The sequence below is a fragment of the Rhineura floridana genome, chromosome 18, assembly GCF_030035675.1.
Source record: "Rhineura floridana isolate rRhiFlo1 chromosome 18, rRhiFlo1.hap2, whole genome shotgun sequence".
Taxonomy (NCBI): domain Eukaryota; kingdom Metazoa; phylum Chordata; class Lepidosauria; order Squamata; family Rhineuridae; genus Rhineura; species Rhineura floridana.
In genome coordinates, this window is record NC_084497.1 from 24019708 (window position 1) to 24032876 (window position 13169).

Sequence of the window (13169 nt, forward strand, 5' to 3'; positions counted from 1 at the left end):
GTTTTAGCCTAAGTTAGCTAAGATAAATGATTTTTTAAAATCTCTTGAACAACGCCTTCCACCCCTAGAAAAACTGTCTCGCACCCCTGGGGGTATGTGCACCCCAGATTAAGAACCACTGCTCTAAGCCTACGGCACCCAGTATTCCCAGGCGGTCTCCCATCCAAGTACTAACCAGGCCTGACCCTTCTAAGCTTCCGAGATCAGACGAGATTGGGTGTGTTCAGGGTAGTATGGCCATAGGCTTCTAATGTATGGCGTATATGTAAATACATGCATCTTGTCTCATTGTCTTGCTGGATGAAAGGGAAGATCCATGGAGCTCCTTTATGACAGGGAGCAGCCAGGAGCTTGAGGTCATTCACAAGCAAGACCTACTGTGTGATGAAGTGGCAAAAAAGGCTAATGTAATTCTATGTTGCAGTAATACAGGGGTAGGGAACTGCCAGCCTATGGGCCTAATGAGGCCTGCCAGACTATTGTATATGATGTCAGGCATGGGAACTTTCCAGTCACACAGCTAAATAGGGGGGAAATCAGACACGCACTCTAATAGTCAGCTTGAATTCAAGCCAGCGATGCAAAGGATCCTCAGAGGAGGGCAATGAAGATGGCTAACCTGACGGACAATAAGTCCTAGGATAAGCCTTTCCCAACCTTTGGGCCCCCAGATGTTGCTGGATTAGTTTCCCACAATTCCTGACCATTGGCCATGCTGGCTGGGGCTAGTGGGAGTTAGAGTCCAGCACCGTCCAGGGACCCAAAGGCTGGCAACGGCTGTCCTAGGTAAAAACCTGCAGGAATTTATTTATTTATTATTTGCTTTATATCCCGCCCTTCCTCCCAGCAGGAGCCCAGGGCGGCAAACAAAAACACTAAAAACACTTTAAAACATCATAAAAACACTTTAAAATATATTAAAGCAAAACAACTTTAAAAACTTTTTTTTTTAAAAAAGAGCTTGGAAGACATCTTTAAAAAAAAGTTAAAAAACATTGGTTACAAAAAAAAAAGTTTAAAAACGTATTAAAAAAGCAATCCCAATACAGATGCAGACTGGGATAGGTCTCAACTTAAAAGGCTTGTTGGAAAAGGAAGGTCTTCAATAGGCACCGAAAAGATAGCAGAGATGGCGCCTGTCTAATATATAAGGGGAGGGAGTTCCACAGGGTAGGTGCCACCACACTAAAGATCCGTTTCCTATGTTGTGCAGAACGGACCTCCTGATAAGATGATATCTGAGGAGGCCCTCACCTGCAGAGCGCAGTGATTGACTGGGTATATAAGGTATAAGACGGTCTTTCAGGTCTTTCAGGAATTGGGTACATTTAGCCTGAAGGGTTGGAAAGATGATAGCAACTCTTCACAAACTTGACGGGCTGTTGCGCAGAAGAGCACCAAGAAGATCCTTAACTTACAAGAGGGTAGATTTCGGCTGAATACTAGCACGCATGTGTTAATGGCAAAGCCTGCTTGACAAAGGAACCAATTCATTAGAGGAGTGATCAGCCCATCTCACTGGAGGATCTTCAGTGGCCAGGGCTGACAGCAGATGTTGTTCAGCAACATCTGGAGGGCCAAAAGTTTCCCCCACCTGCCCCAACTCAAAATGTCTACTCTGAGTGTCGGCAGCAGCTCAGGGATCTTTCCCCAGCCCTAGTTGGAGATGCCCCTGTGACCTTCTGCAAGTGATGTGGGTGCTCTACCACTTAGCTGCAGCCCTTTCTGTTCCTGGAGGCATCTGGCTGGCTACTCTTGTAAACTGGAATTCTGGACCTTTGGCCTTATCCAGCAAGGGTGGTCCTTGCACTCCGTCAGAGATAAAATAAAATAAAATCCCCCCTGAACAACCTAAAGAGAATGTTTTAGATGTGCATATTAAAAGTTCTCCAAAGCACCCGTCTTCAACAAACCTCCCACACATCTCGTGTTGTCCTCCCCCGTCTTTTGAACACCGCTTTGCATCTCTTCCCGCATCTGCCAGTGTGGGAAAACAGCACCATGGCAACGGCATCCATGGCAACGGCATCTCCATGATAACCGGATCCAGCAACCGCCATGGCATCTGCTCTGGTAGTGCCAAGAGGGCTCTCAGTTTTGTGTGAGGCCTGTCAAATAGGGCTCCTGGCCAGTTGCGTCAGACTCGGCAACAGCCAGGAACAGAGGCAGTATTTTCACAGGGAACCTTCAAGACAAATCACAGGGAGAACTGCACGAAAAATGAATCCCTTTTTCTTTTAGAAAACTGGGCTTCAGAAGTCTGCTTCTTCTTCTTTTAAAGGGCTTTTCTGAGTCATTATTTTCTGCATCAGTGGAACTAAAGCAACATTCTCTTTCAACTACTGTATAGTCGATTTCCAGATTTTGAAATCAAGAAGTTTGATTTTATTGATTGAGAAATTGAATGTTTTGCCTTTTTTGGTTTGCTCAGTGTTTCTGGAGAGTGGCCTGCTTATTTTGTCTGTGGTTTATTTGTCGTTGTTGTTGCTTCCCCAGAGGGGTAGGTGTTTTGCTTGCTGTTTGGGGTGGGGAAGGTTCTGATCATCTCCATGTTTTCTTCTGCAAAATGGGCATTTTGTGGTAGCCATATATTTCCAAATTCCCCCCCCAGCACAAAAAGGATGGGGGAGGCCTGCTCTACCCCCTACCCCACACTGGCCTCATATTTGACCCTTAGGATTCTGCAATATTTCCCCCCAGCTTTAAGAAAAGACCAGAACAAGACGAGCAAGGAGATGTATAGACTTGGCAGATGACAACAGCAGGTCTCCTTTCTTCCTCTGTGGTCTCAGATGCTTAATGTCTCTTGCCTTACAACTTGCCAGCCTTTCCCAACCAGTGTGCCTCCAGATGTTGTTGGACCACAACTCCCATCTTTCCTGAGCATTGGCAATGCTGGCTGAGGCTGATAGGAGTTGTGGTCCAACAACATCTGGAGGCACACTGGTTGGGAAAGGCTGACTTGGGCAGTGCTTGGAAAGTTCAACTTAAAAAAGGAACTAGTTCAACTTTAACATGTCAAAAAAAATCTTCAGGTTCATTGTCTTACATTTCTTTTATTCTTTACACTTCTTGGGTCTTTAAGCTTTAAAATTCTTTGGGGGGAAATAAATAAAACTATTCACATTAAAAACTCTAAGCGGTTATATTAAAAACAACACAATATTATTAAAATGAAAATGCAACCTAAAACCAAGAAAACGGCATGAAAATAAATCAAACAGAAATCCGGGGATTCAAATACATACATACATACATTTTATTTATTTATCTATTTATTAGATTTATATCCTGCCCTTTCTCCCAGTAGAAGCCCAGGGCGGTTATATAAAAAGGAGTTCCGCTCTTATGGATCAGAGAAAGCCTGGGAAAAGTATTTTGATTTCTAACAGCAAGGCACTTCTAAGGTTCGCATTCATCGTACTCTTCTTAGAAGGCTTTAAAAGGAGATTAGACAAAATTATAGAGGGTAAGCCTACCAAGGGCTACTAGACACGATGGCTGTGCTGTGCCTCCTCTGTTGAAGGTAGAACTTCTGAATACCAGTTGCTGGGAATCATGACTGGGGAGAATTGCTGTTGCCTTCAGGTCCTGCTAAGCAGGCTTCCCACTGGGCCATCTGGTTAGCTGCTGGGAGAACACCCCCTGGGATTTGGCTCCTCTAGTACTCAAAGGTATACTGCTTCTGAACATGGAGGTTCCATTTAGGCTATTGGCAGGCGCGATCCGCCTAAAAACGTTGCCATCTGGAGTGCTGCTGTTCATTCAATCAGCTACGCCCTCTTCCAGGATACTCCATTGCATTTCTTCTCCGGTCTCGTCTTCCATTCCTCCCCCCAAAGTAAATCAGCATTCCATGCCTACAGAGCAGAGCTTGGAAAAGTTTCTTTTGTTGATCTACAACTCCCATCGGCCCAATCCAGTGGACACGCTGGCTGGGGCTGATGGGAGTTGTAATTCAAAAAAGTAACTTTTCCAAGCTCTGCTACAGAGCATGCTCAGTCTTAATTTGGCTGTTTAGGACCCTCCCCCCCTTTGTTTTGTTTTCTCAGTACTTGTCCTTTTGCAAACCTTGGGGTTTCTGAGATCTTTGTCCAGTGCTGTTTGGCTACATCAGGACTGGCTCAGTGACAGAGCACCTGCTTTAGGTTCTATCCCTGGCATCTCCAGGTAGGGCTAAGAGAGAGCGAGACAGACTGCTGTCTGAAATCCTGAAAAGCTGCTGCCAGCCAGTGTCTTTTGTACTGAGCTCAACGGACCAGTGGTCTGACTCAGTATAATGCAGATTCTCATGTGCCTAACTGAGTTCACAATTATTATTTATTATTAACTGCCTCTATATCCCACCCTATCTCTTTCACACCATCCACCGGAAGCACATTTAAAGTGCATGGCTTAACAGACTACAGTCCACAGGATTCTTTGGGGGAACTCATGTGCTCCAAAAGTATGGTGTGGAGGTGACCCCCACCCCTCCCGTGAATTCGTCTCCTTTTTTAAAAAGCCATCTAAAGCAGCGGCCTTCATCATCGTGTTGCAGCAGCCGATTTAACGGGCTGTACGTCATGACAGTCCTGCTCTGAGCAGACTGATTTAAATTCACAGCCATGACGTAGTGTCATAGAAATCGTGGAGTTGGAAGGCGCCTATAAGGCAACTGAGTCCAACCCCCTGCTCAGTGCAGGAATCCAACATAAATCAGGTCCATTCATTTCAATGGGTTTCTTCAGAGTAAAACTTACGTTGAACACCACCCCATGCAGGGCATGAAGAAGCACATTCCTATGCCTGTCCTGAACCAACGGAGCATCTAGGTGACTTGTGGATTCTGTTACTTTCACTGACTTCACCCTGCACCTCTACAAATGCCTCCGCCTGGCAATGCGCTTGTGAACCTTGCTTGCTGGGCACTCTGCCAGGTCTCTTGAACTTTTGCCTGTCTGGTCTAGATTTCCTTACTGAACACTTTCTGAAGGCCACAATGTCCTCTCTAGGGGACTGGTGATGATGGAAAGCATCCACTCACACAAAACTCCACCTTTCCTGTCTTGATCCTCCTTCCCAACTGCCGCTACATTCTTTTCACATCATTTCCTGTGGAACCGGCATTGCTACAGCTGCTGCATAATACTCATTCTGCACGGGTAAGAAATCATTATTTAGTGTGGCAGCACCTGCCACTTTGGAACTCCCTGCCTACGGACATCGGGGCAGGTGCCTCTGCTGCACTCTTTCTGGCGCCTGCATAAAACATTTTTGTTTAGGCAAGCCTATCCAGGCTTGTTGTTGGAGAAAAGCTTTGGAGGTGAGCTTTGCACATACCATGGACTGCGAAAAAGACAAATAATTTGGTGTTTGAACAAATTAAACCAGAACTATCACTAGAAGCTAAAATGATGAAACTGAGGTTATCATACTTTGGACACATCATGAGAAGACATGATTCACTGGAAAAGACAATAACGCTGGGGAAAACAGAAGGGAGTAGAAAAAGAGGAAGGCCAAACAAGAGATGGATCGATTCCATAAAGGAAGCCACAGACCTGACCTTACAAGATCTGAACAGGGTGGTTCATGACAGATGCTCTTGGAGGTTGCTGATTCATGGGGTCGCCATAAGTCAAATTGACTTGAAGGCACATGACAACAACAACATCCAGGCCCATAGATGCTGATGTGTTTTGATCTCTTTTCAGTCTAATGGCCATCATTTTTCATTACTTGTTTTTAAACTGTCTTTGCTCGTGCTTTTAATGTTTCTTGTAAAACGCTTAGAAGTTTCTCCACAATCAAGTGGCTTATACATTTTGTGAAATAAATAATATTTTCATCATCCAGAGGCAAGTGCTAATGCTTACGGGTTGGCCAACTAAGTAACACTCAAAATTAATAAAACTAAGTTCGTCATGTTTATTACTGCCAGTGGGACTACTCTGAGGAGGGCCAGCACTGGATACAACCCTATGAAGCCAAGAATGACGTCAGAAGACAGAGATACCAGGAGGCTTGCAGAAGTATCAAAAATATTTGGGGGGGGGAGAAAAAGAGGGGAGAGCCCCAAGAACAGGCTAATGAGGGCTGAATAGGCCATGGAGTACTGATTGGAGGGGAACCCAGAAAGCCAAGGTGGAGGGCAAATAGAATTGAGTATTGTTGAGGCAGGCATGGCTGGCTGGTTCAGTGAAGCACTTCATGCTGCGACATTTTGCTGCAGGTCCCACTGGCATTTCTTTTTTCAGACATCTATCCCCAGCTTAACCCTTTCCCTGACAATGCAGCCTGAAGGTCACTGACTAAGTACTCAAACAGTTCTCCAACAAAGACCCACCAAACCGTAACAAACAAGAAACCAAGCAGCGATGAGCATAAACAACGTAAGAAGAGCCTGCTGGAAGAGGCCAAAGGCCCGTCTGGTTCAGCATCCTGTTCTCACAGTGGCCAACCAAATGCCTATACGAACGACTGCAGCTGCTCCCTGCTCTCTCTTCCCAGGGTTTTTTAAATCTTTCAACGGGACTTGGACCACATGGACCTGCACGTAGAGGACTGTCATCTAGGACACATGTCACCCTCTTCCCAGAGCAGGGTCTCTGACAGTGATCTCAACAAACAGGCAGATTCCGAGAGAAGAAGGTGACCTGATCATAGAATAGCAGAGTTAGAAGGGCCTTATAAGGCCATCGTGTCCAACTCCTGCTTGATGCAGGAATCCAACTTAAAGCATCCCTGACAGATTGACTGTCCAGCTGCCTCTTGAATGCCTCCAGTCCTAGAGAGCCCACCACCTCCCTAAGAAATCAGTTCCATCATTGTACCACTCTAACAGTTAAGAAGTTTTTTCTGAAGTTCGGTGGAAATCTGGCTTCCTGTAACTCGAGCCCATTATTCCCTGTCCTGCACTCTGGGACAATTGAGAAGAGATCCTGGCCCTCCTCTGTGTGACAACCTTTCTGGTGGGACTGCCTTAAAGTCGATCCCGACTTATGGCGACCCTATGAATAGGGATTTCATGGTAAGTGGTATTCAGAGGGGGTTTACCATTGCCTCCCTCTGAGGCTAGTCTTCCCCGGCTGGCTAGGGCCGGCTCAGCTTGCCACAGCTGCACAAGCCAGCCCCTTCCTTGTCCGCAACTGCCAGCTGGGGGGCAACTGGGCTCCTTGGGACTATGCAGCTTGCTCACAGCTGCACAGGTGGCAGGGCACGTAACCCCTGAGCCACTCACTGTGCAGGTGATCTTTAGCTGACCCTTGACACCCAGGAGACACGAGCGGGGATTTGAACTCACAGACTCTGGACTCCCAGCCAGGCTCTCCTCCCCACTGTGCTATACCAGCTAGTACTTGAAGACTGCTATCATATCTCCCCTCAGACTTCTCTTCTCAAGGCGAAAGAGACTCCTTCAATCAAGCGAGGTTTTCCGCAAAACAGGCACTCCAGGTCCAGAACTCCTACACTGCCTCTCTTTGTGCCCAGTTTCCTACATAAAGCCTGCTTCCCTTTGTTAGGACAGCTCATTGTTTTGCATCTTCTTGACAATTCCCTGCTACAGTCACATGCCAGAACCCAAAACAGCCTCCAAAAACAGCCCCATGGATTAAAATATGTCGTTGCCCATTTAAAAATTGCTGCTACCACCATGGCACATTTTGCGGAAAACCGATTCCACAGCTTAAACCTCCATGTCTCAAAGGAGAGTGATCAGTGACAACCGAGGCAGCAGCTCACATCTGTTGCCTTCCAGATGCTGTTGGACTACAACTCCCATCACCCCTGGCCATTGGCCATGCCGGCTAGGGCTGATGAGAGTTTATTGATTAGATTTATATGCCGCCCTTCTTCCCAGTAGGAGCCCAGCGTGCAGGGATGGAAATGTCTGTCAATTTCAGTTCTCTCAGTTTCTTACTTTTCCAATGTTAAATTCAGTTCTCTACATTTCTGCAGCAATCTGCGATTTTTTTAAAAAACAATCCTCATAAAAATTTACCACCATTTTAGTGCAAATTTCTCCAAAGAAACACATTTTTGTTGTCAGTTTTGACAAAAATACACATTTTTGCAAGCCATTTCTAATCATTTCATGCCTTTTTGCCTGTTATTTTCACTCATGCATTCATTTTTATCCACACCTTCCCCTAATATATGCATTTTTGTAAATATTGTTTAGTTGGCAAACTGCATCCCAAAATTCTAACAAATGCAAATTTTGAAGGATGGCTGTGTTTCGCTTCTCATATTATTTCGGAAAGTGCGGATTTGATAAATTCTGCTTGAAATGGAAACTTGAAATGTGCCCATCCCTACCAGGGCGGCAAAGAGAGTTGGAGTCCATCAACATCTGGACACACCCCAGTTCCCCACCCTAGACTCCAGCTTTAATGGATTACATTACCAAGTTAAATGTTCAGCCCCAGCTGTGGAACGCTTATTGCGGAGGGAAAGGCACTCAGTACATGCTTAAAGGCACCCTTGTTTATTCCATCCAGGACTCAAACAAAGACCCACAGCAATTCCTCCCAAGAACATTCGTGATTCACATCTGCTAATTGCATCCCAGATCTTGAGGCCTTTTATTAAATCAGGGTTATTTTCTATCAGCTGCTTCTAAAATGAATAGACCTGGAGGGTCTCTTGAGTTCCTTAAGACACAACAGATTGACATTGAACTAATTATGGGTTACCATCTCAAGCCAAGATACACAGAGCCAGAACCTAAATTTCTCTCTCTCTCTCTAGACAAAAAGTCTCACAACTAGATCAGACTAATGTGTGGTATACAATGGAGATGGGGGAGGTTTTCTTGTGGGGGCAGCTGATTATATGAAGCAAATTCCAAGATTGCTTCCAGAACAATGTTGCATTGAGAAACAGGATCGTCCTGGCTTTGGGAATAAAATAACAGGGATTTAAATATTTAAAGTCAAACCGAGACAAATATTTAAACTGGATGTCTCCAAAGTGAGACGTTTGCCCTTGTTGAAATACTGTAGTCAGAGAATTTTGGTTCCAAGTTGAAGAGCAAACAGACACAGACAGAAAGAGTATACAAACTCTCTTTCAAGATCAGAGCAGTTGGCGAGCGAGCGGCTTTCAAGCATTCTTTACGTTTGTGACAGTCCTCCAAGGACATTATTTTCCTGGTAACTCTAACCATAGCCCTGCAAGGTAGGCCAGAATTATGAGCCCCCATGTTGCAGATGGGCAGCGAAGATGAGAGTGGCTTTGGATATCACGCATTGTTTTAAGACCAAAGGTTGTTCAGAAAGCTCTGTTGGCACAGAACATGCTATTCAGCCTCCTGATTGTGATGATTTAAGGGAGAGAATTGCAGGGAGTTTTTTTTGGGGGGAGCCAGAGGTTAACCCCTCCAGTACGCCCTCCCTTTGAGATGGTATTGCACATAATATGCTATGCACAGATGATACCAAGGCACATACAATTCCAGAGCACATTATGAACACGCTGGGCCCCCTCAAAACTGATTGGCTGGAGATTCAGATGGGACAAAAGAAAGTGCTTTGAGAACACAGCCAGTTGCCTTATGCTGAGTCAGACCATTGGCCTTAGCTGAGCATCATCTGCACTGACTGGCACTATCTCTCCAGGGTTTCAGAAACTCTTTTCCAACCCTAGCCAGAGATGCAGGGATTAAATCTGGGACCCCCTGCATGCAAAGGAGATGCTCTACCACTGAGCTACGGCCCTTCCCCTACTTGACACAGAATGCAGTTAGCAAGTGGAACTCACTGCCATTGGACAAGTTCAGGGAAGAGAAGAATTTTCTCAGCTGGCACAAATCATGATGCCCAGGTTTAAAGGCAGTGTACCTCTGTATACCAGTTGCTAGGGGCTGAACAACAACAGACAGCTACCACCTGGAAGGCCTGCTTTGGGCTACCCAGAGGCATCCAGTTGGGCCCTGTGGAAGACAGAACGCTGGGTAAGGTGGACCTTTGGTCAGACGCAGCAAGACTCTTCTCAATAACTTCTGTGCATTTAGCCTAAAAGAGGTGGATTTGAACAGAAACGGGAAACATTTTTTTGCAGAAAGTGATGAATAAATGCAATTATTATTATTACTTTTGTTATTACTGTTATTACTACTACTATTAATGATGTCCTTTGTTCACTTTAACACATCATTGTCAATCCCATTTGGATCTTTATTTGGCCATAGGGCCTGTTTATATTAAGATGTCTCCATGAGGATTGATGGATTATTTTTATTGTTAACGTGAGCTGACCAGTCATCTTTTTTATTGTTACCGTTAATCTTTTCTTATTTTACGAATATGGCTACTCCGGGGCGATTCTAATCTGCAAATTGGTCCCCGTCCCCAAATTTAAAGCAGTAGATCCCGAGGCCCAGCCAGTCAGACAACCAAGGGCCGACCGAGCCTTCCGCTCCCTAGAAATAATTTGCCCTTTTCCTCTCTCGTCCGAGGCTATTTGTAGCTGGCATTCGTTTCAGCAGCAAAGATTTCTGCCAGCTCTTTTCTGGCCCGGATCCTGCATCCTTTTTATTTTCGCAGCGGGGTGGGGGGGCGCACGCAGAGAGTCCTACCATTGATTTCAACAGCTGCAACGACAGAGCCTTTCACTTCAACTTCCTCCACTTCTGCAACTCCCTCGTTGAATGCGCCCGGCCCTCATTCATAAATTGAGCTGGCAGCTGGCACTGTCTGCCAGGAGGGATTCAGATGCATGAAAGCCAGGGAGATCCTGGCGGAAGTGCTGTAACCCTTCCCGATCCAGCCACCCCAACCCGATTCTGCAGGTGCTCCTTGGCAGGGACGGGCACCATCCGTACACACCACAAAGCCACACACTTGGTCACTTGTTTCCCCATGTCAAATCTGCGACAATTGACTACACACGAGTCCATCAACCTGCACAGAGCCCGTATTTTGCAACAGATCGCTACTCATCCCTCTTGGTTTTCTTTTCTATTTCTGCTAATGACTTTCCCCTTTGTCTCCAATGAACACTGGAGCATTTTCGAGGCCTGGTGGTAGACAATATTCTCCCTCTCTCTTCTGGCCTCCGCTACAGAAACTCCATTGTCAGCTTTAACACTCCCGACTGTGTTCGCTGCAACAGGCCTCTGAAAAATCCACCACCACCCCCGCCACTGTGCAATATTTCCTCACATTAGACTATCTTGTCAAGCTTTTATGGCTCCTGCTTCTACGGCGGGGATTGCCGCATCGTGCACTAGAAGCAACAACAGAAGGGGCAGAGTATGGCCTCGTGGGCTAAGACAGTCCCCGTTCCAAGCATGCAACGTAAAAGTCATGACACACAAGGAAAAGAGGAAGGGGATGGAGAAGGAAAAAAATAAACTCGGAGACTAGTTCGTAAAGTTACAGTCATATGAACCAGCAGGAATGGAAACAGTTCAGGGAGTATTATGGAATGGCTGCCTCTAGCAATATTTATATCCCGCCCTTTCTCCCAGTAGGAGCCCAGGGCGGGAAGGAACGGGGAGAAATTCGATTCAGTTTATATTTCAAGCTGAATCTATCAAATCCTGAAACCATAGGAGAACTGAAACAGCCATCCTTCAAAATGTGCAGTTATTGCAAATTTTGCTCTACAGTTTGCCAAACAAACGACGCCTACAAAAGTGCATGTGTTAGGGGAAGGTGTGCATAAAAATGAAGATATGAGTGAAACATCACGTGGGAAAATGCATTCTGTGACAAGAAAGGGCTTGCAAAAACGGGCACATGAGTCAAAACTGCCTACAAAAATGTGTTTATTAGGAGAAGTTTGCACTAAAATGTTGGAGTTTTCGAGAGGGTTTTTTTTTTTTTTTTAATTGCAAGTTGCTGCACAAATGTGGAGAACAGAATTTCAGACTGGATCGAGGAGGAACAGAGAGAACTGAAATGGACAGGAGGACTTTCCATCCTTAGCAGTGCACGGTGGTGGGAGAGGGCAGCAGCACTCACCTGAAACTCCCAACAGCCACGTCACTCCGACTTAGGGCAAACCAGCAGGGAGGCCAGCGCGGCAGGACTGATGGATTGGCTCCGCCACTGCATCTGCACTGCACCCCTCTCCCCAGTGCCTCGCCCTCTCCTTCCCTGCTGTCACCAGCAGCCGCTATGCTGTTGGGAGGCACCAGCGGGCTGTTTGTGACTGGCCTCTAGGTCACAGCAGAGGGAGGGCTGGAGGTAAGTGACCTCTCGGCACAGACAACAAAATAGCCCCGCTCAGGTACATCCAAAGTTGCTTTATCAATCAGACCATTGATCCATTCAGCTCAGGACTGTCTACACTGACTGGCAGCAACTCTCCAGAATCTCACATGCCCAGCCTTCCCTGGAGATGCCCTTGGGGATTGAACCTGGGACCTTCTGCATGCAAAGCAGGTGCTCTGCCCCTGAGCTACGGCCCTTCCCTTAAGGCATAGGGAGAGAAGAAGCTACCTTATACCGAGCCAGAGCACCGGTCCATCTAGCTCAATACTGTCTACACTGACTGGCAGAGGCTCTCCAGGGTTTTGGGAAGGAGTCTCCCCCAGCCCCTGGTGGAGGTAGCCGCATCGATGCCATATGGCAGCTTTCCGTGCCCCTTTGCAAATGGCAAAATATATTCCAGCCCTCATTCGCTGCCCTTAATGCTCCTCAGACTGATTCTTCTGACGGATTCTCCAACAAAGCCTTGGCGGCCACCCAGCCCTCAGTTCTCCTGCCCGCTGGCAGCATCCCATTGTCAAAGGCTGTGTGGTCGCCTGTATCACTGTGACTGGCTAATACCCCAATAATCCAAACAATCCAATTTCTCCACATTTATAACCATAGCAAGTGGGTGCATGTGCACCCACACATTTAACACAAAACAGCAAAGTGATTTCCTGACAGGCTTGAGTCATTTTCTGACAGCTATTATGATGATCCATTGAAACAGCGCTACCAGCATACACGGTGGTTGAAAGCAGGGGTGCTGCTCATCAGGAATGAGGAATCTTTGGCCCGCATTAAGTCAATGGACATGACCAACTTAGGCTCATTCCTTCCAACAGGACTACTTTGAGTAAAATTCAACCCATTACTCCTAGATGTGAGAAAAAAAGATAAGTACACCAGAGTGATTTCATCTGCGTATCTCAGATGATATGCATGCCATCACACACATTAGCATTCTCAAGCATACAACAACCCTGC

General features: G+C 46.2%; 1 protein-coding gene and 1 non-coding gene across 2 annotated transcripts in view; both read right to left on the bottom strand.

Moving 5' to 3' along the window:
* ACAP3 (ArfGAP with coiled-coil, ankyrin repeat and PH domains 3) overlaps positions 1 to 13169 on the bottom strand; it is a 143464-nt gene that overhangs the window by 97003 nt on the left and 33292 nt on the right. The window lies entirely within an intron of this gene.
* On the bottom strand, positions 127 to 245 carry LOC133373006 (5S ribosomal RNA). Its single transcript, XR_009759604.1, has one exon. It is a non-coding gene; the product is annotated as a 5S ribosomal RNA (ribosomal RNA).